Source organism: Hippopotamus amphibius, chromosome 17 (genome assembly GCF_030028045.1).
Source record: "Hippopotamus amphibius kiboko isolate mHipAmp2 chromosome 17, mHipAmp2.hap2, whole genome shotgun sequence".
In the NCBI taxonomy this organism is placed as follows: Eukaryota; Metazoa; Chordata; class Mammalia; order Artiodactyla; family Hippopotamidae; genus Hippopotamus; species Hippopotamus amphibius.
The window spans coordinates 3,117,201-3,142,113 of NC_080202.1; the positions used below are offsets into that span (position 1 = coordinate 3,117,201).

Sequence of the window (24,913 nt, forward strand, 5' to 3'; positions counted from 1 at the left end):
TTCCAAAGGGTTTTGAAACAGAGACGCGACCATCTCATTTAACTCAAGAATAGAAAGGTGTGTGGATTTGCAGAGGGGTTGGTTCAGAAGTCCACACAATTAGGGTTCCGACTCCAGATTGCTTTGATCCCAGCATGTGTGTCAAGTTCATCCTCTAATGGGTCATCTCATGCTGGCCCAAGTAGCTGCAGTCATCTGCAAGCTCATTTCTTTATAACCTTCTACTTGGAGGAATAGAGTCTTCAATGGTTTCCCAAAAGCCTGATGAACTATCTCCTCGGGTCTCGTGGACCTAAATCGAGTCATGTCCATTCAATAGTGTGAGGGTGAGTGTTTAACAATTGCTGTGTGCTTTTTGTCCCTCTTGAAAAACAAAGAGAGAAAGATAAAAGAAAAAAGGGGGAAAAAAAATCCCTGATTGTAGCATTTGATTTCTGTGACATAAATACTCTCACCATGGCTGATTTCACACTACTAATGTGATGTCACTGAGCCCAGAGTTGGGAAGAGGTCCATACAAATGGTTCTCTGGGGCCCATGAGAGATGGTTCCTGTACCCTGCTGCTCCTGTCCACTAAGTGTCATTCTAAATAGATTGATAAGCCAGGCTGATTGGTTTCGGGGGGGTCAATTCCATCCACCCACCTGTAAAATAGAGATGGGGAAAATAGAAGTAGTAGGACAGTTATCAAGTATCTAGTACTGTTGAAGTTGGTGGAAGAAGGATGAAGATGAAAAATATGGCTTTGGGTGTAAAAAAGGAGTCAAGGATGGTGAGTGGGTGGCGTGTGGCAGGACACGGTGAAGCTGGGGGGATGGAGAGGAGTGACCTGGGGAATAATCACAGATCCGCCTGATTATTCATCCTTGTACGGAAAGCTCTCTATAGTCTGGCCCCACTTTATTTTCCAGGATGGTTTGGGAAGCAGAATGATATAATGGTGAATAGTCACGCTGTCTCGGGCAAGTTACGGAAGCTATTCTGAGCTTGTCTTCCTTGGAACTTTAGAGGGTATTGTGAGGATTAACTCAGAGATTTAACTGTTTTTCAGAGATTAGCTATGAGAGGGTGCAGGGCACAGTGACTGAGAATGCAGTGTCTGGAGCTGGACTGCCTGACTTGACTCCCAGTTCTACCTGCTTTGGCTACAGGACCTTGGGCAAGTTGACTAAACCAAGCTGCATCCCAGCTTTTTAATCTGTAAAATGGGGACTTCACTCCTGTTGCTAAGTTAACTAAACAAGGAGGCCATTAGTCTAATGCCATCTAGTGAGATGTCTAATGCCTTAGCTGCGTATGTAAGCAAACCAAAACCAAAGCCTGAAGTGTCTCACGGGGAAGAAATCCAATATAAGGACAGCCAGTCACAGCCAATCAGGCTTCCCCAAATAAGGCAACCGCTTAAGCTATAGCCAATCAAATCGTTAACTTCCTTTGCTTCTTCTCATCTTTAGAAACGTCTTTTCCCTCACGCGTGTTGGTGGGGCACTTCCAGCTTGACCTTACCCTGTTTGAATTAATTTTTGCTCAAAGAAGCTCAATATTTTAAATATGCCTCAATTTATCTTTTAACACGTGACAAATATATCAAAATTACGTGTCTGTTTTAGCAATTTGTTTCCAAACACGTAATGAATGTGTATAAAGAACATGTAAAGAGTGACTGTCTTGGTCCTTTTAGGTTTCTATGACAAAGATACCACAGACTGGGTGGCTTAAACAACAAGCATTTATTTTATACAGTCCTGGATGCTGGGAAGTCCAAGATCAAGGCGCCGGCAGCTTCGGTGTCTGGTGAGAGCCCACTTCATGGTCCGTAGGTGGCCATCCCCTTGCTGTGTCCTCACATGGTGGACGGGGCCGGAGAGCCCTCCGAGTCTCTTTTATATGGCCGTCACTCTCATTCATGACTCCACCCTCATGACCTAATCACCCCAAAGGCCCCACCTGCTAACGCTGTCACATTGGGGGTGAGGATTTCAAAATATCAATTCTGGGGGACAGAGACATTCAGTGATAAGAAGTTTCTTAGCCACTCCCAGTAAAGGTTACTACTGTCTAACTCTGAATTTTAAGTAATAAAGCCCGTCAGTGTTCTTTGTGGGACTTTCGTTGACTGTGATCGTGTCTTCCCTAATAAGTATAGAGTTTGATTTTGATCTTTCCTAATCCTGTAAAATTTCCATTTTGTGACAACGTGGTTAGTGGCTTTGCAGTTTGGGACAGTCGTTTGCTTCTCTTGTTTTCCCACAAAGCGGTGTTGCACCATTAAATTATCTTTCGTTTTTCCTGGTTTTATCCTCTGCCAGGGAGATTTCTGCTCTGACTGCTGGGCGGCCCCGCTTTCTCTGACCAAGAAGGAGAAAAAATACATAATCGAAAATGCATCTTTCTAAGGATACAATATACAAGTGCTTTACTGCTTTTACACAATTATAAAATTCTGTGACAGCTTTACCTTTTGGAAAGTGAAATGAAGCCAAGTCGGATTCTGTTGATTGCAATTAGAGGTTGGACTGAGATCCCTCCAGAAGCAGTTTTTGTGAACTGTGGATTTGGGGCCTTACTTCCTGCAGGCAAATCCAAGCATGGATGAGAATTCACTTAAAAACAACAAAAATTATGCAAATTTAAAGTTCTCCTGAGCTTCAGCCTTTTCTCCCTCCGGCGTATCTTATCTTTGTGGAAGGACAGAGCCCAACATCCATCTCCTTCTGGAAAAGCTCAGCATTTGTGCTTTTCGCCTCTCTCTTCTTCAAGAAGCTGGGCAGCCGAGGGGGACTCGCTTCCAGAAGCACGAGTGTGCCCACGTGCAAACGCTGAGGCTCCCACAACCATGTCTGTGACTCGCTGTCAGCCTTCTGAAAAGGCTTTATGCGCCATGTAAGTACTTGATGAGGAGTCCTCAGAGTAAATTCCCGGCCAGAGATGGATGGCCTGGGTTTATTCAAGGGCCAAATAATTTCCAGACATTTATTTTGGATGGAAACATATGTCTTTCCCTTGGCAATAATTTCCTTGTGAGATATACAGGAACCCCCGACTTGCAAGTAGACGATTCAGAAATTTCGTGTGTAGGTCAGTCGTTTGGAATGCACAAGGGTTTTTTTCCATAGAAATAATATTATATAGGTCAGCTCAGAACCCAGGCTAGTCCCCAACCTCTTTCTTAACCCATACCGCAGCTGAAGCACTGCAGTGGAGAACAGTGGGAAAGCAAGAACCGCACGATACTCTGCTTGGTGCTACGATATCGCTGCAGAAGTGGTGTCACGTGGTGACTTTAGGTATAGTGTCTGGGGCAGACTGACTGTGTGACTTTGGGTCGATTAATTACGTAACTTCTCAGTTTCCTTGTCCATAGAAGGGGGGTGACATTAGGGTCTAGTTCATAGAGCTGTTGTATGAGAATTACACACACACACACACACACACACACAGACACACACACACACCCTGAGAGTGGTTCTTAGAACCCGATAAACACCCTGTGATCCTTGGCGATCACCCCTGTTGGTTCTTGTAACAAGTCTGTTTCGATCACTGAACAAAAAGCAATACTCGTGGAATGTTAACAGCAAAACAAAAAAGATGGTGTGGTTTTTTTTTTTTCCTCATAGTTATTGCTGTTTCGTTAAAATAAGGTGAAATGAGAGGAAAAGAGGAAACAGATGGATACTGGTGTTGAAGTGTAGGATATTTTCAATGAAATATTGACCTTAAAATACTTATGTTTGGGAGGGATACATTAGGAGTTTGGAATTAGCAGATACAAACTACTATATGTAAAATAGATAAACAACAAGGACTTACTGTTTAACATGGAGAACTATATTCAATATTTTTTAGTAACCTACAAGGGAAAAGAATCTGAAAAGAATATATATATATATATATATATATATATATATATATATATAGCTGAACCACTGTGTTGTACACCTGAAACTAACATTGTAAACCAACTATACTTCAAACAAAAAATTAAAAATATAAAAACAAACAGCCCTTTGCCGCATCTGCTGCGAGAATGAAGACCACTCTCAGCAATCAGACTATCGACATTCCAGAAAATGTCAACGTTGCTCTGATGGGACACAAAGTTGTTGTGAAGGGCCCCAGGGGCACCCTGTGGAGGGACTTCAATCACATCAATGTAGGCCTCAGTGTCCTTGGAAAGAAAAAGAAGAGGCTCCGGGTCGACAAACGGTGGGGGGATAGAAAGGAACCGGCCACTGTTCGCACAGTCACGTACAGAACACGATCAAGGGTGTTACACGGGGCTTCCGTTACAAGATGAGGTCTGTGTATACTCACTTCCCCATCAACGTTGTTATTCTGGAGAATGGTTCTCTTGCTGAAATCGGAAATTTTGGGGGTGAAAAATACATCCGCAGGGTTCAGATGAGGCCAGGCATGGCTTGTTCAGTTTCTCAAGCCCGGAAAGATGAGTTGATTCTTGAAGGAAATGACCTTGAACTTGTGTCAAATTCAGCCGCTCTGACTGAGCAAGCCACAACAGTTAAAAACAAAGATATCAGAAAATTTTTGGATGGTACTATGTTTCTGGAAAAGGAACGGTTCAGCAGGCTGATGGATAAGATCTGAGTAATCCAGCCCCAGAAACCGCAACAGGCCAGACTCATCGGGGATATTTTAAAAACGAATAAAGCCTCTTTTGTCTTGAGAACACAAACCAACAAAAATAAAGTACAAAAAAGAGTTAGGTTTATTTATTATGAATAATTTGGAAAACACAGAAAAGCATAAAAGAGAAAATAAATTCTCTGCAAATCTGACCACCCGGAAATACCCACTTTTTATTTTGCCATCTTTTGGTATTCTGTCTTAGACATGTGTACAGTTCTCTAAAACTGATTAAAAATGATTCTGATTTTATAACTAAACCATCCATATTATTTTCATGCTTAATTTACTCACTTAACAACGTGCTATAAAGATGAGATTTCTAATAGTATCACGGCTTCCATCACATGGACGTGTTAAAAATGACACAGCCAATCTCAAGTTGATGGACATTTTGTCTGTTTCCCTTTTTTGCACTATTCTAAATAACGTTGTTATGATAATACAGATGGCTAAAGTTTACTCATGTTACTCTTTTATTTCCTTTAACAAAGAAATTAAGTTTTTAGAAACTTTTGCATAGATTTGACTCATAACTTAGGAGTTTCGGTACATGTTGTTGAGCTGGCTTCTAGAGAGAGTGTTTTAATTCACGTTTTTTCTAGCAAGGAGAATGCAATTTCCTAGAAAGTTTCCTCAATCCTGAGATTGAGAATCTATTTAATCTTGCCCATCTGATAGATGGAAGGGGCGTCTTGTGATTTTAATTTTCAGTTTTGAATCTGAGAGTGAACATTTTTCATATGTTTATGGTCCTTTTGAATTTTTTAAATACGTGATCTCTTCCCAGCCTTTGATCATTTTTCTCTTGCCATTCATCTTTTCAATTATTTTTTTTCTGTTTCCCTTAAGGAAAATGACATTTTTTTTGCAGTCACACAATACAAAGATGTATTTAGAATGAAAAAACTTGCACTGTGTGCTTCAGAACAGACACTGTTCTTGGAAAGTGAGCTGGAACCCCTTAGGGGTGATTCACAGCAGCCGCTGTGGGACTGAAGGGGGTGGTGGGCGAGGAGGGGAGCGGGGCTGAGAGGCCCGGGACGCGGTCTCCAGTCACTGGACACAGTACGTATAGCAACTGGAACCTCAGGCAGGCAGCATCTGATACACAGAAAGGTTTTGCTGTTCATAGGTGTGACAAAGAAGTGGAAAATTAGAAGAAAAGAAGGGAGAACGAATAGATGGAGGATTCTGAAAGTATCAGACAAATTGAATCAAGAAATCCTGCTGCCTTTCTGGGTGTCAGGTGGTCTCACTGGTGAAGACTATTTCTAGTATTTTATGAAATAATGAGGATTATGTAGTGCAAAGGTGGTTCATATATCTACTTCTGGAGTAAGGGCAAGTTATAAATGATAAATGCGTAACTATTTTGTATTTTATTAGATTATGGGCTTGATCAGAAAGAAAAGGGTAAGATTCTCAGTGAGTTTTTAAATTCTCAGAAAATTTAAATAAATCAACCTAAAAGGAAATGCTGAAGGGTAGGAGTCCTCCTTTGCCAGGGAGGTAGAATTATGAAATGAATGATGTGGTGGGAACGGCAGAATTCTGAAAAATCAGAACGTGTAAAAGGGGAGAAAAGGAAAGTTATATACAGAGAGATTACATAAAAAACACAAGTATAGGGTAGACGTTATAAAAAGATCTTAAGGGGTGATGACATAGGGGTTGATAAATAAAATGCAAAATGAATTACACGTTATTGGGAAAATCCATATAAAGTTTAGAAGAATTAGGGGGAAAAAAACCCCTTGAAGATTCACATGCCAAAGTGTATGAGAATCATATACTCAGGAAATTATACTAATAAAAAAGGGCATCTAATACCCAATATAAATGGAGACAAGGAGCTGGGTATAGATTAGAAATACCTGTTTTGGGATGGGGGGGTGTGGTACCCAGAGGCACGGTTCCCCAAAACTCTGAGGATGGGGTCGAGGGGGTAAAATACGTAACGTCAGGGGAACATTAGGAGCTGTAGGGGAGCCTGCAGTGTGGACCCAGGTGGGCTGGATGGGCGTGAGCAGAGTGGAGATGGGGTGGGTCGTAGGGAAAGACACTTGGCCTGCGGGACTGGGGGTCTCACGGCGCCGCAGGAGAGGGCGGGTGGTGTGTAGGTTCCAGCACGGTTGTCCCGGTGGTCTGGTAGGTGGAGGGGAGCACGCCCGAGGAAGGTGATCAGAGGAGAGGCATGGCCTAGGGAAGTCCGGAAGCAGGACTGCAGCTGCTGAACTGGAATTTGCCAAAGGCGGTCCTTCCCTGTGGGAAACTGTCTAGAGCACGGCAGCACCTCCGTGCCAGGAGGGCCGGATGGGGCATCGGTTAGACCTGAGACTTAGGAGAGAGCCTGTTAACTCACGGGCCTGCCTTTCCAGTTCCTAATACAAGCTGGGATCTTGGTTGCAGGGAATGTACAGGACAGAAACCGCTAAAAATGTAGAGTCCCCACTACCAAATGTAAAATAGATAGCTCGTGGGAAGCTGCTGCATAACACAGGGAGATCAACTCGATGATGGGTGATGCCTTAGAGGGCTGGGATAGGGAAGGTGGGAAGGAGTCTCGGGAGGGAGGGGATGTGGGGATATATGTATAAATACAGCTGATTCACTTTGTTGTACAGCAGAAACTGGCAAAACAGTGTAAAGCAATTATATCCCAATAAAGAGCTTAAAAAAAAAAAAAAGTAGAGTCCCCGCATGTTGAATTTAACCGACTTCTGTAAAACCCTCCTTTCTGGGGACAGGCATGCAGCCGGTGCTCAAGGTGGGGCAGGTGGGCCACAGATAACCCAAATGATGGAACAAAGAAGGAATCAAACAACGGGAAGAAGAAACGTGAAGGGAAACCCAAGTTCATCCAAGTGTTTGCATTTGGAATAGAAGCTGGAGTCGGCTGGAGAAAATAATTTCATGGTGTGGAAAGAAATTGTAAACTGGATATGGTCAACCCTTTTAAAAATACTTCATCTGGAATTCAGCCTGTGGATCTTAATAATCACATTCAGTCCTCCAAACACCTGAGCTTTAAAAAAGAATCTCCATTTGGATTTAAATATTTTCAAGATATTTATTCCTAACTTAGAGCCTATAGAATATAAAATTTCTGGTCAAGACTCAGATGGGTGATGTGAGCACCCAGGACTGCTCTGTAGACTACACGCCGGGTCTCTGACCCTCAGCTCTGCTGTCCTCTCCCTCGGCGTCAGACCATACATTCTCACTCCTACGGTTATGTTGTCTCATCATATAGAGATGCTTCTTTCCACTTGCTCTTTAATTTCTTCTTTGTTATTCCACGAAAGGTTGGCTCCAGTTAGGATTGAAAGCAGTTTAAAGAGGGAAGAGGAATCTAGTGGCTCACATGAACAGACGCAGAGGCCAGGTAGTAACCACTCCAGGGAAGGACTCGGCACCATCTGGAAGCTGTCAGTGTCACTTCTCTGCTTCCCTCTGCTTGTGGCTACTTTGTCACAAGGCCACACACTGGGTGGTGGGTAACACGGTCCCCAGCAGACCCAGAGGTACATCTTAACACTGCCGTGTCTAGAGATCAAAACTCCTCATTGTAGCTTACAAGTCCTTCAATGATCTGGTTCTTGGCTTACTTTGCCACCTCGTTTTCTACCAGTTTCTCTCTCATTCATTTTTCTTGCTACGTCAACTTTTCTCTAGATTTCGCCAACATCCAAGAAGTTCCTGAAGCCGTGCAAACACCTCCAAGACTTTCCCATGGGGTCTCATCCTCCACCTTCCTCCATCACCCGCCATCTTGGAGATGGTTGAAGACATCACCATTCCTGGGGGATTGTGTTTGCTGGTGCTCTACCCAGCCCCAGGCACTCACTTACTGTTAGACCATGTTTTTTTTTCCTTCTGAAGGTTTCTGCAGGGTTTCCTCTGAAACTTCTGACCTCAATTAGTGTCCTGATTCCAAGTCTCCTGGGTCTCCTAGGCACTGAGCTAATCCAGCTACCCGTGGTTGCTTTTATTCAGATTGAGAAGCAAACCAGATGTAGGATGAGAAGCTCTGGCTCCCGACTCCAGGCTCACCAAGAGCATTGCTCAGAGCTCTACCAGCCACCCTCTTACGAATACTTGACAGTTTTCACTCGTGAATGCACTCCACACTTCCCCACGTAGAAACCCTTCACAGATCCCACAGTCAAAATGTTTACCTGGCATAAGCGATGTCTTCTTGGCCAGCCGTCTTGATCACTTGCCACACCTGGGTGGCTTCGATAGCTAATGTCAGTTGGGTTTTTCCTAAAGGACAGAGAGATCTGCTCTCCATCTGATTGCCTGGATGGGTCAGGGCTCAGAAAACTGGTCTTGGGAATCCACAGGACAGAACTTAGCTCCTGTAGATCTGCATATGTTTCACGGCATCTGTCCTGACAAGTTTGGGCCATAAAGATAGGGTTTTTGGCAGTGGGACAATTTTAGTTTCTTGTAATGAATCTGCAATTTCTGATGTCTGCCTTTTCTCTCTGAGCATGGGCACCTGTCTGTGGCTGGGTTTCTGGGAAGAGAAGTGTTCCAGTGCAAGTGTTTACCTGGGAGGTGATCCTAAGAAACCTCACTGAAGAGTAGAGACATGAGCGAGGAAGAACAGGAATCAGGTCAAACAGGTGTCCTACTGAGTGGTTTGCCCCTGGCACACCCGAGACCATCCCTACTGGGAGCTCTGGGCCACAGTGCAGCAGATGCCACCCAAGGTACTTTCTGACTCGAATTAGCTATGGCTTGAGGGCTCCCGGGAGTGGTGGTAACTCCCAGGAACCTCCAGCTTTCTGGGAAGGTTCACATACCTCGAGGGAGCCTGCAGTCACAGAGTCATAGTTGTTTGTAGCTGGAAGCTGTCAGGCTGGCACATGCAGAGGTGGTAACAGCTAAGGGGACGTGAGCGGAGGTTCACTGAGAGCATCTCCTATGACAGCCGGCAAATCATGCCCTCTTTCTGGCTGTTATCATCACCTGTGTCCATAGCTGAGAGGAAATGTAATGTAGACTACCCGCGAATCAGAGCACACCTTTGCTGTTCTGTGCTCCTCCCGGATGCCCTATCTGACTTCCTGTGACGCAATTATCCTTGACGATGGTGAGGTTAAAACTCTGATAGCTGGAGTTTGATGTCTTACCTCCCTGTTATGCCATCCTGCACTGTTCTTTTCTGGTCACACCAACGGCTGCCCCGTGGAACTCAGTTCACACTCTTGGCCAGAGTGATTGCGTGACCACCCATTGTGAAATGCAGTCTTTTCGAAAAGGATCAACTCCCTTGAATGGTTAGACCAACAACTCTTCCAATGAGTATGAATAATACTACAGTTCTCAGGTTGTTTTTTTTTTTTTTTTAAATTATGTCTGCCTCAACAAACAAATCAAAGTTGTTTCTCCAAGAGTTAGAGGTGTGATTTAGCCAAGTTTTTTTGAGCTGGAAGAAGCCGATTTCACTTGCAGTGTGTGTGTGTGTGTGTGTGTGTGTGTGTGAGAGAGAGAGAGAGAGATCAAACGGCCAGTGGGAAATCCAACACAGCACATGATTTTTCCTTTGGCAGTTTTACAAGCAAAAAAAGAGGGTCAAAAAGAAAGCGTGAAACCTCTCTCCATTCCTGTTCTGATTGAAACTTTAATTCTAAAATAGTCTTTGGCTGGAAAGATTGAACTGCACCATCTTTCCATATAAATGGCAAAGCAAGACACATTTTTATGTGTTGTTTTATGGGGTTTTCTCCGCATCTTAATGTCTAACCATTTTATAGTGCTTGGCTTGCAGGGCCCTGGAGATAACCTCCGAGCAATACTGCTTCTTTTATTTGTAACACAGGAATAATTAAGAAAGTGTCTGCACACCAATGACAAATTATTGTAATCTTAACGAGAAATAAAGCAGTAAAAATGGCTCAGATTTAAAACTTAAAAGAAGGTTGGAATATATATATATATATATATATATAGAGAGAGAGAGAGAGAGAGAGAGAGAGAAAGGAATCCTCCAAATAGAGTAATGACGTTAATTGGTACAAATGAGATTTACAAATCATACTTGAAGATTAATTACATTTTCCTAAGAGTAAAGTTCTCTCTCTCTCTCTCTTTTTTAATAAATTTGGTGGCCCAGAAATAAACATCGCTAAAGACCCTTTGCAGTTTTTTTTTTAAACAAATCCCTTGATATGGAGAGTTTGGCGTGCACCTTTAAAAGTACATTTTTGAGGCGTTGCAGCCCCATGGGCTGTGAGCTTTTATCTATAGAGCTGTCTATTTATTTGCTGTAAAATCTGTCATCAGTGAGATGTGATTATTTGCAGATTATGAAAACTCTGGATCTTTTTCATCTGTTCTTGTGTGTTAACTGCGTGTTTTGGTGTTAGGGGAATTCATCCCTTTCTGGTTTTTAATAATGGGTTATTTAAAGTATTTTGAGGTTCTGTATAAGAAACGACCTTAAACATTCAAATTTTCTTCTTTCTCAATCTTATTCCAGTAATTACGGAGGGCAACTTAAGGTGGTGGAGAACAAAGGCTTTGGTCTGAGGAGGTTTTGGCTCAAGTCTTGGCTCTGATTGTGACTGTGTGACGCAGGTTAATTACTTAACTTCATTCAGACTTGGTTTTCTCGCCTATAAAAGGGGAATATTGACGATGTTTACTTCATCAGTAAACCACTGCTGTGAATATCAAATGATATAATTAAATCCTGTACTGCATGGTAATATATAATTAATGTAACGTGTTTTGGAACATGAAAACATTTAAAATGTTAGAAAACAGCATCACTAATGGCCAAAACATTGAATACTGATGGGTTGGGTTGTATGTCAAACTAGATCATATATCATAGCATAAGAAGCCCGTGAGGGAAATTAGTAGAAGAGGTTATACCGTTTCTGATTCTGGGCTTACCATTTGAGTACCCATTTACACTATTTAATGGCTATGTTCTTTAAGAAGAAGTGATTTCCACCAAGATGCTTTGGCCTCTTGAAAGGATCTCTAGGCAAAGCAGACCTCTGTTGGCAAGAATATTCGAACCCAAATATTTTATATGTAAAGTAGTGAAGGAAAATGTCTAAAATATGCCTATAAAAGTTGAAACTTAGTGTTTTAGAGTCCTCTCTTGGTTTTTCTTTTGCACCAGAATCACTTTCTTCCTCCAGTGAGATGACGGAGAAGGGGCAGGAGGAACATTGAAAGGCTTCACATAGATTTGCTTCTTAGGTCATAGGCACACGGTTGGCTCACACCTCACCTCTGAGTCCTGTTGGTTAGTTCAGACTCATTCCCATGTAGCAGAGACCTGGGACTTGGAGGGTAGAATTTATATGAGAAGAGACTAGACATTTTCTAACTATCGTTGCCCAAAGCAATTCCTCAAGAATGTCGCAAGAGAACCTCCCCTACTTTTTCCCTATGATCCAATGTTTCCTATGGTCCAATAAAACCTCTTCTTGACAATTCACCATGCCTATTGGTGTACTGAGTTCTCAGAAGTCCTGACAAAGAAATTGATATGATTGGCTTTCTTTAACTCAGTGTTTCCCCAAATTGTGTGTCCATGACTACTTCGTGGAATTGGTGTCCTGTGCAGTAGCTTTCAGGGTACACCAGGCTAGTTCATCGCACCTGCTGGTGTTAGTTTAAGTGGTGGAAGGAACCTGTCGTCTGTGGTCCCATGTCCATTATGCCTGCTCTGGGCAGCCTAGGCGTGTCTGTATATACTGCAGGGATCAGAATATCGCAGGCAATCAGGGATGCCATTTGCAAGTCACAGCTTTGATGTTCAGACCACTCTGGTCCCAGAGCTTCAGCATTGATGTGGGATGCACACAAACAGAAGACCGTGGTCCTCGCCTGGACAGAGGTATCAGGGTGCCTCAGCTGAGCCTTCGTAAAGAAGTGACTTTAAAAGAATCCATCAGAGTTCAGATCTTTGTGCCAGTTGTTACATTTTCTTTCCGCTGAGGCTGGAGAAATTTGGCAATACTGATTTTTCCATTTCCAAAATGTGTTTCAATCTAAAAAAGAAAAGGCAATAATTAAAAATGAATGATGAGATGCTTGTGCTTGTGAGAAAAGAAGAAAAAAAAGGGGACTCCTCAGATCGTAATGAAAGTGTTTAAAACTTCTCTAGAGATGCCACTTACGTCTTAAGGGATAATTTCTTTGTAGATATTGAAAACTGGAAATATAGGAAAAAGTCTGTTTATTCCAAAAAGCAGTGCAAGAATGGGGAGAGAGAACCCAAATTATTTCTCTCGTTTTCTTTTCAGTTTGATTTTTTTGGATGAACTGAGACTGCAGCCATAGACTTGGCAAGTTTTCTTCCCATATGTCTCCTGAGTTTTCGTCACGACTGGAAACCATTTGTGATCATAGGAGGAAGTGCTCTTGCTGACAAATGGGCGTTCCTTGCTGTGTAGGTTCCAAGCTTGGTCATGACAGCAGCTAAAACCCAAGTTCCCAATGAGCATTTGCATTGGCCCCGGGCGGCTGTGTAGCTGCAAGTACCTGGTGGGGAATAGGTAACATTTTGCTGCCCTTTTCTGGCTTGGAATGATTGATGCTTCCCTGTGTGTGGTCACAGAGTGGGAAGGCTCCCCGTGGGGCTGTAAAGAAACCACTCTCTTAATCACATAAAACAAGGGAGGCTAAGAGGTGAATGGAGAGGAACTTTCTCTAGAACGAAGCTTCTCCAAGGGCAGTCCCTGTCCCCGCGGCATTAGCATCGCCTGGTGATGTGTCAGAAACGCAGCCTCTAGGGCCCCACCAAACCTACCAGATCAGAACCCCCTGGGGTCGGGACCAACAGTCTGTTTTAATAAGCTCTAGACCCCAGATGATTCTGACAGCTAGAGTTTGAGGACCAATGCTAAAAAAGAAAAAAAAATCCTTCCCCCGCCCCCCCCCCCAAACAAACCAAAAAACAACCCAACAATCCGGCCAGATGGATAGAGCCTCAGCAGACGTTCTTCAGATGTTACTTGTGTATTTCCTCTGTGGTACAGCCTCAGGCTGATCCCGTTGCTGCTATGTCCAGCTCCAGGGTTAATGGTCGTATCTGTTCTCTTTCACACGTACCCAAACATGGCTAAGAAATCCTGAATTCCCCAAGTCCAAGGCAGCCTGGCTGACATTTTCTAAAGCAGTGATTCTCAGCTTTGGTTGCATATTGGAATTGTCTTAGGGGAAGATCTGAACACGCCAGTTGTTCTAGACAAATGAAATTAAAATCTGGGGACAGGAGGGATGAGACCCAGGTATCAGGGATGTTTCCAACCTGCAGTGAAATCCTGTGTCCTCATGCCGATGTGACGCTGCAGGCACCTTTCCTCGCCCCTTTGTACTCTGTTCTTGGCAGACCACGGCTTCTGATTCCCTGGCTGCCAACAGCAAGTCCACCTGAACACTGCATTTTATAATAAGACATTGTCTTCACCCTTCCATCTGCTCCAAGACTCCTGGATGCCATTCTAAGGCCCTGAGAGGCAACTGCGAGAGAGCCTGTTCCTCCAGCCACTGCCCTCGTTTTAAACCATCTGTAGCTCCTGCCCCACTTTCCTCCCTGCTTGTCCTGACACTGCAGTGTTCCTGCTCCCTGGTGCAGTCGTGTCTGCTGTTTTGGGTCCTTTGGGCTTGGTCTTTTAGGCAAAAGGCAGAGCATGGAACAACTTCGGTGGGTCCTCAGAAATAATACCGAAAGTAAAGTTTGGGAAGATTAAGAATAGACAGAGCCTTTACTCTTTGGTATTAGTGGGCTTTTGGGGAGCAGAAGAAGTGGGTGGAGACCCAGAAAAGCCTGGTGCTGGGAATCAGCTCTCAGTGGGAAACGTGCAGGTATGTGCACACGTGTTCGCGGGTGTGTGGGGAACGGAACCACATGGGATGAAGAAAAACCATCTTTGATAACCTTGACTCCAGATACAGAAGAGGTACATTTACGACTTGCTTTGATACCATTGATAACTCTGACTTCTTATATCTGAGCATCTATCGCAAATGATTGTGAGTTGTTAATATGTGTTCACGTGGAGATCCAAACATCCAGAAAGGGTTTAGTGAAGGATCTCTTTGAGCACAGTGAACCAACCAAGGGGAGCAGTGTGTCAGGGACTCTGACGTGCAGAAAGCTACGAACACCCCCAGACTCAAAGGGGGAAAATTAAGGAGCTGCGGCAGTGGCAAGGGGGCCGGTGCATGGTATACATGGTCACAAGTGGAGGCACACGGCCATGGCCAAACCACAGCCTGGCAAGGAGGGTCTGGATGAATAAACACCCTGACCTTGAGTGTCTTTGCTGCATTTGGTCATCAGACATAACTCCATCTGGACCTGAGGTCCCCAGTGCCTTTTTCAGAGCGCCCAAATTTTTGCTTAGCAACTGCCAACATTTCCAATGACCAACATGGAGGAGAAAGGAAATACTTAGTACACAACCCAATTAACCTTTTTTTTTTCTTCCCAAACCAAATGTGAAAGTCTCCCAAGTCAATATATTGCATTCATACAGCAGTTTACTCTCTGACCCTCAATTCTACCCCATTCAGAGCTTAAAGCAGAGACCTGGCAAATGTCATCATCTCTGACTTATTGGTGGGAAAACGTGAGTTGGTTGGTCCACATAGATGGCTGGTCCACGGGCTCCTTGAGTTGCTCCTGGGAGTGTGTGAAGAGGAACTGAGCAGAGCTTGACTTGCTACTAAAACAGAAGCCACGCTCTGTCTCTGGATTTCTGATCACGAGGGAGGTGATGTCAGGGCATCTTTGTTTCACAAATTACATACGAACCATTCCTATTAGGGATTTGGAGACATTTAGCTGCGACTAATCCAATAGGAACTACTTCCCGGATTCTAGGGTTTGAGACAGTGGTTGGAGAAACATGCAGACATTAATCCTTTGTAAACCGTGGGCAGACAAGGTATCTTTTTGCTATGAACACAGAAGCCGAGTGAGAGGCTGCCAGGAAAGCTCCCTGGAACTACTGTATTTGCAGAGAATTCTTGTCCCAACTTGGCTCCGAGACACACGGAGGGCAAGGCTGAGATGGAAGCCTAGGTTCTGAGAGAGACGATCTAGACGTAGGTGTAGAAGAAGGAGGCCCAGTAAACATCTCCAAATATACTCCACTTGCTTTTCAACAGCATGACTGTTTCCAGCGATGGGTTTCACTGTAACGGTACTTGTCTTTCTCTCATTGACCACCAGGAAGCAGAATTAATCATAGATAAAAGGCGATGCCTGCTAACACTTGTGAGGTCACAGTTTTTACTCCTTCTTCTGTAGATGAACACATTCAGAGTGGTCAGTAGAATCAGGCAATTAGATGTAGAGAAGAAATTATGTGTTCATGAATTTGAAGATCATCACGTTCATAATAAGATAATAGAGCTGAAGTACTGAGAACAGACCTTGGTCCATCCTCTGATCTGATAAATGAGAAAACATGGTGTATTCAAAATACAAGTTTCCAAGTGTGCCGCAGATGTCAGAGAGCCAGGTTTCCATCCTAGACATCCCACCTCCTCTCTACAACCTGTGGATGTGCTATTTTTAAGGATTTACTGGACATTTTTGTCTGGTGAAGCCTGCATCTTGTGTTCATCAGTGATACCATATGCCAAGAAGGGAATCCCTGGGCTCATGGAAATTAAATCAGGGCTGAATCTTCAGTCAGGGCCAGGACTGGGAGCTCAAACAGAGCTTTCAGGACTGGGCTGCTGTCAGCCCTGATGCTAATTTCCAAGCGCTGCGGCTTTCTTGGGTGGCACACCCATTCCGTTTAGCTCTTCCATCCTTCTTGCATCCACATCTGAACCCTAGAGAAGGCAAGAGCAGCAAAGGCATGTGTTTTAGGAGTTTCTTCTTTGGAGGCTCAAGAACCCTCCCAATTTCCATACAATTCTCAGAATTGCTTGCACTGGAATTCATGGCAGTTTTCTGAAACAACTTTTCCAATCACGTGGCAATCATTTTCAGACTCAGCAGTTTTCTTTAGCAGAACATTCGTGTTGACTTGACACCATCTGATGTTCTTGTACCCCAGGTAGCAGCGGAGCCAGGGCTGAAAGGCTCCTTTGGAAACACCTGTTGGAAGCCACACACCTGCTTCCTGATGACCTCACTCCTGGCCATGCAGGCATCCAAGGATGACTGCTCACAGTTCATAAATCCAACCCACTTACCAGTCTTCCATCACATGTTGGATCGGAAGGCTCCTTTTCATGTTTCATTCCACCCAGTTTCTGGCAACGGAAAACTCTGATGTTTGCTGAGAGCCTGGAAAAGCTGCATTGCACACTATTAGCAGGTATAATTTATCGATGTCATGGCCGTGGAGGACTTATTTCTAAGCGTTGAGAAATGTATTGTCACCCAAGTATTAAATGAAGGCTGCCGAGAGATGCTGTGAATGAAAACATAAAGGGTGAGCCACAGGAAAATGTAGTATTTGCATATCTTCCTTACAGGAATTATTCGGAGCCAAAGAAACAGAAAGACAAAGTCTGTAGCTCTTCCAGAATGTATTAAATTCCTCCATACCTAAGGTCAGAGTCTTTCACTACAGGGCAAGTCATGAATCTTACTGTCAAGAGGTATTGGTGACCGGTTAGAGACCATCCTTCTGGAATCCAGATAGGCGACCGCGGGGTGTGGACACAGCTCCATCCTGGGGACGTATTCAGTTCCCTGGTGGGGCAGAGCTGACTCTTGGGTTCCACCCCAGCATTCCTGAGTCAAATCTCCTGGGAAGGGGTCTTCAACATCCCCAGGTCTTAAGCAGGGGTTCAGGCTGCCTGATTCACGGGGAGAGCAAAGCATTGCAATGAGCCTTCAACACCCCGAGTTTACTGTCAGGAGGGTTTTGTAAAGTAGAACCTCCTTGAGACACGGGCTGGCCCGCTGACTGCCGCCCACTTGCTTCAGCTTTGCATAGCACGTTGGACTGAAAACTCAGGTACCTGCCTTCCTGCGGGTCAGGGACAGGGTCAGGGTCAGGGATTCTCGTTTATCTGAGGCACGGCCTGCCCGCCTGTTTGCTGGTGGATGCTATAGTCTTATTCTATAACACTCCCTCCATCCATCCCCCCAGCCCTCCCCTCTGCCCGTCCCTGGGAGGAGTGCCCTGGTGTGCTCAGAATGAGGGCACTTCCTGGGGCTGACGGCGGGGCCCGTCTTGTTCCTCTGCTGTCCCTTTTCAGCTGCACCCCTCTTTCATCTGGAGCCTCCATAATGCACGTGACTGTGGGTTGTACCCACACTCTTTCTGCCATGGGTTGTCTCCCTACCGATGCTCTGCAGAACTCACTTTGAGAAACGCCGATTCACATCCAACACACTCTCCAGGAAGACAATAAGCAAAACAAAATAATGGGTGGAGACACAGATGCTTCTCCACGTAATCTGCCCTCGCCCATACGTCTCTGTATTTCAGTCGGGAGAGAACTGGCAGTCACAGGGGTGTATGATGCACATGGCTTTGCTCTGAGGACTTGTCTCCAAATAGGAGGTTTCCTTGCTATGAAATCCATATCCCTTGCGTTCAGGACCCTGCCTTGGAAACCAGCATTGCACAATTGCCTGCAATGATTCTGTAGCTCATCTACTGGTCTTCTAGTCTAACCACGTTCTTTAAATGGCTTATACGTTGTTTTTCTTCTATGGACAACCTTAAACTGGTGTATAAAGGGTGCTAGGTCATGGTTTCCCCAAAGTGCCCCATTCAGGTGTGGTCCTTGAATACCTCTTAGGGGGCCTGATGATTTCTGATCACTAATGAAAAAGCCGATGAAAGCTATTCTGGTTTTCTGGGAATTACCAAATCTCTTGTTCAACTATGAGAATTACAATCACAGAGAGAAACATGCTCAGAAAATCACATCTAGGGCTGAATATTTTGCATCCAACTCCACATGAGTGCTGAATTAAAGAAGATAGAATCCGCTTTCAAAATTCCAAGGCAATTGAATTTTTTAGTTCATGTCTTTCAGCTCCTTTGGTTTTTATCTCTGGAATTCAGAGACAAAACTTAGGCCTTTTGGTTAATAAGATTTTCCTTTAATGGATGATAAGGCCAGGTGATTCCTAATCGCCAGGCTCTGATTGTTTTCGTTAGAACGATAACATATGGACATGTTGCCCTGCCTCTTCACGGAGCCCTGAAATGGGATCATCAAAGGGGAGATGAGAAATTCTGGTTTAGATTAAAGCAAATGGCTTGAAGAATTGGCTCTGATGAACTACAACTTACTGTTATAAACGCTCACAGAGAGGAGCCTGCTGCAGTTTTCTGTTCTTGCGTTTGAGACCCGCTGGAGAGGACGGGGCTGGAGCACCGCATTTCTGTTTTTAGCAGTCTCCACTGTAGTGACGTCACTTGTACATGAGATGGGTGGTGGCCTCCATCAAATTCCCAACAAGCATTTAACCGTGACCTCAAACCCAGTGCACATTCATCATTATTCAAGCCCCACTGGTTCAGCAAAGCTCAAAGGGATATCGGTGGGATGAGGGGGAGTGGAGGAGAGAAGCAGGGCGGGTACAGATGTACAGGGAGTGAGTCATCCCAGATATGGAAGGGACCAGGGCAGAGGGCTGTGACTCTAACTGCATGGTGCCAAAGAAGGTGGGCTGGGGGGCAGAGGCTGCTTAGTAAATTCAAGTCCCGACTTTGAGACGTGGTCAGCAGCCTTGCAGGGCAGGCAGCTGCAGGTCTGGGGGAAGAATATGAACCTTTGTCGATCGCCTCTGAGTGCCAGACCCCGAGCTAGGCTCTCAGACACGTTGCCTCACTTATGCTTTACAGCCACGGGAAGTAGACATCATCATTAACCCAACAAATCTGGTTTCAAATCCTGAAGATAATAAAAGTAAGATGTACTTTATGGGGTTGCCGTGAGAAAATAAGACGACGCGTAGTCAAAAAACCTCGCAGACTGCCGGACGCAGAGTAGACACTCAATACATTCAGTCTCCCCCAAACCACCCACAAAGCCAACAGCAACAATAAAACAAAACCCTACCAGAAAGAGGGCATCATCACTTGGCCCATTTCACAGGCAGGAAAGGTAAGTGTTTCCCAGGGCCCTGCCACGTCCCGCGTCTCTGCACTTCCTCCATCTTGCTCTGCCCAATCAGCTCCTTTTCCTGACTTTTGATTTCTAGCAGCTAAGCATCATGCTTTCTAGTCTCAGACTCAAAACTGTACCATTGTGCTTGAGTCCCTTGTACAATTAAGCCCCCCATTCAACGGGCAAAGCGAATGTCCTATTAATTCAACCACCACAGTGTTTCTTGGGTGTGTCCCTTCTTTCCACTGTCACTGCACTAGTTCATGTCCCCTGCCTATTTTGGCTGTACCGATTGCAGGCACAATCTTTAGTGACCGCCCGGCCCCCGTAGCCTCCACCATATTGCCTCCCCTGAGGCTCCTGTCCACCTCTGCCGCCCACACACCCCTGGGGCTTTGGCCACGCTCACCTCTGCATCATTACTTGTGCTGTTCTCTGCCTGAATCTCTGGGTTCCGTCTCTGCCCACTGCACTTCACCCCCGTGTGTTCAGATACTGAACATCATTTTTTTTGGTTACAGTTTTATTGAGACTGAAGTCACATACGGTACGATTCACTCATCTAAAGTATACAATTCAGTGTTTCCAGGTGTTTTCAGAGTTGTGCAACCATCACTATAATTAATTATAGAATACATTCATCACCTTGAAAAGGAACCCTGTACTCCTTAATTATCACCCAGCTCCCCATTCCCCAGTTCTAGGCAACCATTAATCTGTAGCTATAGATGTGCCCATTGTGGACATTTCATATGAAAAGAATGACATAATATGTGGTCTTCTGATTGGCTTCTTTTATTTCACGTAGTTTTCAAGGTTCATCCCTATTTTAGCACGTGTCAGTATTTCATTCCTTTCGGGGACTGAGTAATATGCCACTGCATGATAGACACGTTTTGCTTATCCATTCATCAGTTGATGAACATTTTCCTTGTTTCCACCTTTTGGCTATTGTGAGTGGTACATCTATGAACCTTCATGTGCAAATACTTATTTGAATACTTTTTCAGGTTTTTTGGGTGTATATCCTTAAGACTGAAATTGTTGAGTCATGGTAACCCCGTTTAACCATTTGAGAACCTGCCAGTCTCTTTTCCAAAATGTCTGCACAATTGTACATTCCTAACCAGTAGTGTATGAGGGTTCTGATTTCTTCACATCCTCTCCAATACTAATTCGTATCTGACTTTTTTGATTACGGTTGTTTTAGTGTGTCTGAAGTAGCATCTCATTGTGGTTTTGATTTGCATTTCCCTGAATTCTAATGATGTTGAGTTTCTTTTCATGTGCTTGTTGGTTATTTGCACATCTTCTTTGGAGGAATATTTATCCAGATTCTGTGCCCATTTTAATTGTCTTATCTTTTTATTATTGAGTAGTAGAGCTTTTTTTGTATTCTAGGTACAAGTCCGTTGTCATATGTGTAATTTTCAAATATTTTCTCCCTTTATTTGAGTTCTTTTATCGCTTTCTTGATAGGGTCCTTTGAAGCACAAATGTTTTGAGTTTTGATGAAGTTCAGTATATATGTTTATGTTTCTTTTGTTGTTTGTGCTTTTGGTGTCACGGCTGAGAATCCATTGACAAATCCAAAGTCACAGATATTCACACCTGTGCTTTCTTCTAAGAAAGTTATAGTTTTGGCCTTATGTTTAGGCCTTTGATCCACTGAGTTCATTTCTACATGTGGTGTTGGGTAGACACATTATTTATTTTTAAGACTCAGCTCAAATGCTGTTGTATCTAGTAAGTCTCTTCTGGGCTCACTAATTAAATGCTCATGACAGCAACGGTGACGGAAATGACACCAGCTGCCATCAATAAAGCTGTAGTTTCTTTTCCTCATTTTACCCAATTCTCACAATCCTAGAAAGTAGTTGCTAAAAACTACTTGTTAAGAGATTGTTGGTTAATGAAGTGTGTTTATCCTTATATTATAAATGCAGAAATTTAACTAACTTGTCCACCTTAGTGGCAGATCTAGGATTCAAACTAGGTCTGCCTCTGCTTCCTCCTGCCCTACACTGTCTCCTGAACGATGCTCACTGAATAAACTTAGTATTTTATTAAAATCAGAGTCTAGAGATTTACCATAATCACCATTAGGTGATTAATGGGGACAAAAGTGAGGTGTCTCAATAAGAACCTGGAAGTGTTATTGCTCTTTGACCAATAGATAGCATAATAATGGATCAAAGGTATACTTGCTTCAAGTAAGCATGGTTTGACTTTAACCTGAGAGAAGGAATTGTATGTCTAAAATAGTAAAGAAGGCATCTGATCCTCAGAAGAGCATATATTTGCATCATTGAAATATAAAAGATTATTCTGGTTATCTATTGCTGTTTAAAAAGCCTCTCCGAAACTTTGCGCTGTAAGACAATGTGTCAATAGTTCTCACGATTGGGTTGACCGGGCTCACAACTAAAGGTCCAGTTGCCTTGAATGGCCAAAAAGCCTCACTCAAAGGCTGGCAGTTGATGCCAGCTGGGGACTCAGCTGAGACACACCTGCACGTGGCTTTTCTATGTGGCACCAGACTCTTACAGCACTGTGGAGGGATTCTAAGAGTGAGCAATCTAAGAGACCAAAGTGGACCAAAAAAGAGACCCCCCCCCCCCAAAAAAAAGGAAAAAAAGTGGAAACTGCAAGGCTTCTTGTGACTTAGTCTGGAGAGTCATAGAAATAGTGTCACTTCTGTTGTATACTCTCTGTTAAGCAAGTCACTAACTAAGGCCAACTGAGATTCAAGGAGAGAGGAACTGGTACCCATGTCTTCATTGAAGAAACAGCATGCATGTACAGGAATGGGATGGGTGGATGGAGGCATCTTGAAGAGAGCTACCAGGAAGGTGCAAAGTAAAAGATGTCCCATCCGAGGGACAGTGTTGTCTGGCTCAGGGACACGACTACCTATTCCATTAGCTGGTCACTATCTTGTTCTTTTGAGAAACTTTTACTCACAACTTGCATAGATTCCAAGCTCATCCAGCTGCAAGGGAAGCATAATGAAGACTAAGGCTACAAAGTGATAATAAAAATATGAGAAAACACATCAAAAAACAAACAGGTTTAATTGGACATTATCATGCCATCCCAATTTTTTAATAGCTCAGATTTTACTGGGCCTATCACAATGTGAAACTCTGTCCTTCAGGTCATTCTGTTTTGCTGGACTCCCACGCCCTCTGCATTTCCAGACTCATTTTCTAAAGCCATTTTGACCATTACCCTTAACTCTCATGTGCTTTAATTTCTTCCCCTGGTTCTGTGTCTCCACCCAGGCCTTGTGTTTGAACTGTAGACTGGTTTCCTTTCCAAGAAATCCATCTGATTTTTATTACTCACCTTTTCAACATCTTGCACGATAGCAATTACTTCTCTGATGTCACTTCATTCTTAGAATATTGAGTATTGAAACCTAAAAAAAAAGTACCTACTTTAATCATGGTTTTCAGCACATTTTAAGAGCAACTGATGAGAAAAAGGTGTGTTTCTGGGTATTACTCTATAAGGGATGCTTTACCTCTGAGATGGGAAGATGAGGACAGGATGATTCCTAACTGATATCTTGTGAAGTGGACACCAAGACGCGATCTGCAAAATGTGATGAAGATAAAGGGAAGAAGAAGAAGATAAGAAAGGCATACTCTGCTTCACTCTCAAGACAGATGAGTTAAGGGCCTTGTAATCTATGATATTTTAAGTCTGTATCAAAAGTTTGGGGATTATAAATCAAGAAATAAATGGGTCATAAAATTGATATTTTCTACCATATTAAAAAAAAACCAAACAGCAAGCACTTTTGGATTTTAAGAGGCTATTAAATATATTGCATGTCAAAATATGAGATGCAGTCAAGGCTGTAATCACAAGAAAATGCATAGCTTTAAATGAATTAATTAGACAAGGAGAATGAATATAATTAAATAGTCAACTCAAGGAGATAGAAAATAAAATGTGAGAAAATTAGAAGACAATAAGCAGAAATTACATTCAAGACAAAAAAGTCTGTGTAGTTGATAAGTATAAGAACCGATTTCTTTGAAAACGTTAATGAGATGGACATTTCTCTGGAAAGATTAATCAAGGGTAAGAAAAGAACAAATTAAGGGTGGGAGAAGAAACATAAATGTAGAGAGGAGATTGAGAAATGAGAGAGATTTACATTCCAGTCCATGTTAAATAATCTTTAAAACCTGGATGAAATGGGCAACTTGTAAAGAATACAAACCTTTCTTAAGAAAAATTAGACAAATAACAAAGAGAAAAATTTGAAAAGTTGTCAAAGAACCATTTCTACGAAAGTTTCTAGGCCTAGGAACTTTCATGGGTCAGTTCTTCTCAGGACTCTACAAAACTTCTTTGCTATTTAAATCACTTCTGGGCAGAGAGAAAAAAGGAAAGTTACATAATCCGCTTTAAAAACGCTAAGATAACCTTAAATGTGAAACTGGAGAGAGAGTATCTTTCAAAAGAAAACTGTTTATCAGCTTTTCTTATTAATATAAATAGAAAAAAATATCCTCTCATATCAGTAAATAGAATATACCACTTGACCAGGTAGGTTTTTCTCTAGATTTACAAGGAATGTATTTTAACATGTAAATAACCAAAAGACAAAAATTTATTTCAGTAAATTCCTAAAGACATTTTATAGAATTCACTCACATTCTTGACTTAAAAACAAAGAGCTCTGAGGAATCTAGTAATATGTGTTTTTCATTACTAGAATTAACAGAATTATCTGAAACAGCCAACGACCTTCACATTTGGTTTTGTCACGCTAGGTGCTCCCATTAAAGTCAGGAATAAAGATCTCAGCCCTGATGTAGCCTCATAACTGGTCTCCCAGCTTCTACTCTCACCCAGCTTATTCCCACTTTTTGCAGTAGGGTCAAAATATGCCTTTAATCTGCACGTCTAGCCATGTTACTGGTTTTTTTTAAATTAATTAATTTATTTTATTTTATTTTTTATTTATTGGCTGCGTTGGGTCTTCCTTGCTGTGCAAGGGCTTTCTGTAATTGTGGTGAGCAGGGGCTACTCTTCATTGCAGTGCGCGGGCTTCTTATTGTGGTGGCTTCTCTTGTTGCAGAGCACTGGCTCTAGGCTTGCGGGCTTCAGTAGTTGTGGCACGTGGGCTCAGCAGTTGTGGCTTGCGGGCTCTAGAGTGCAGGCTTAGTA

The 24,913-nt window shown here is 43.2% G+C and overlaps 1 pseudogene; it reads left to right on the plus strand.

Annotated features, from left to right (window-relative positions):
• Positions 1-4,031: 4,031 nt before the first annotated feature.
• LOC130840316 (60S ribosomal protein L9-like) lies at positions 4,032-4,602 on the plus strand (annotated as a pseudogene).
• Positions 4,603-24,913: the final 20,311 nt, after the last annotated feature.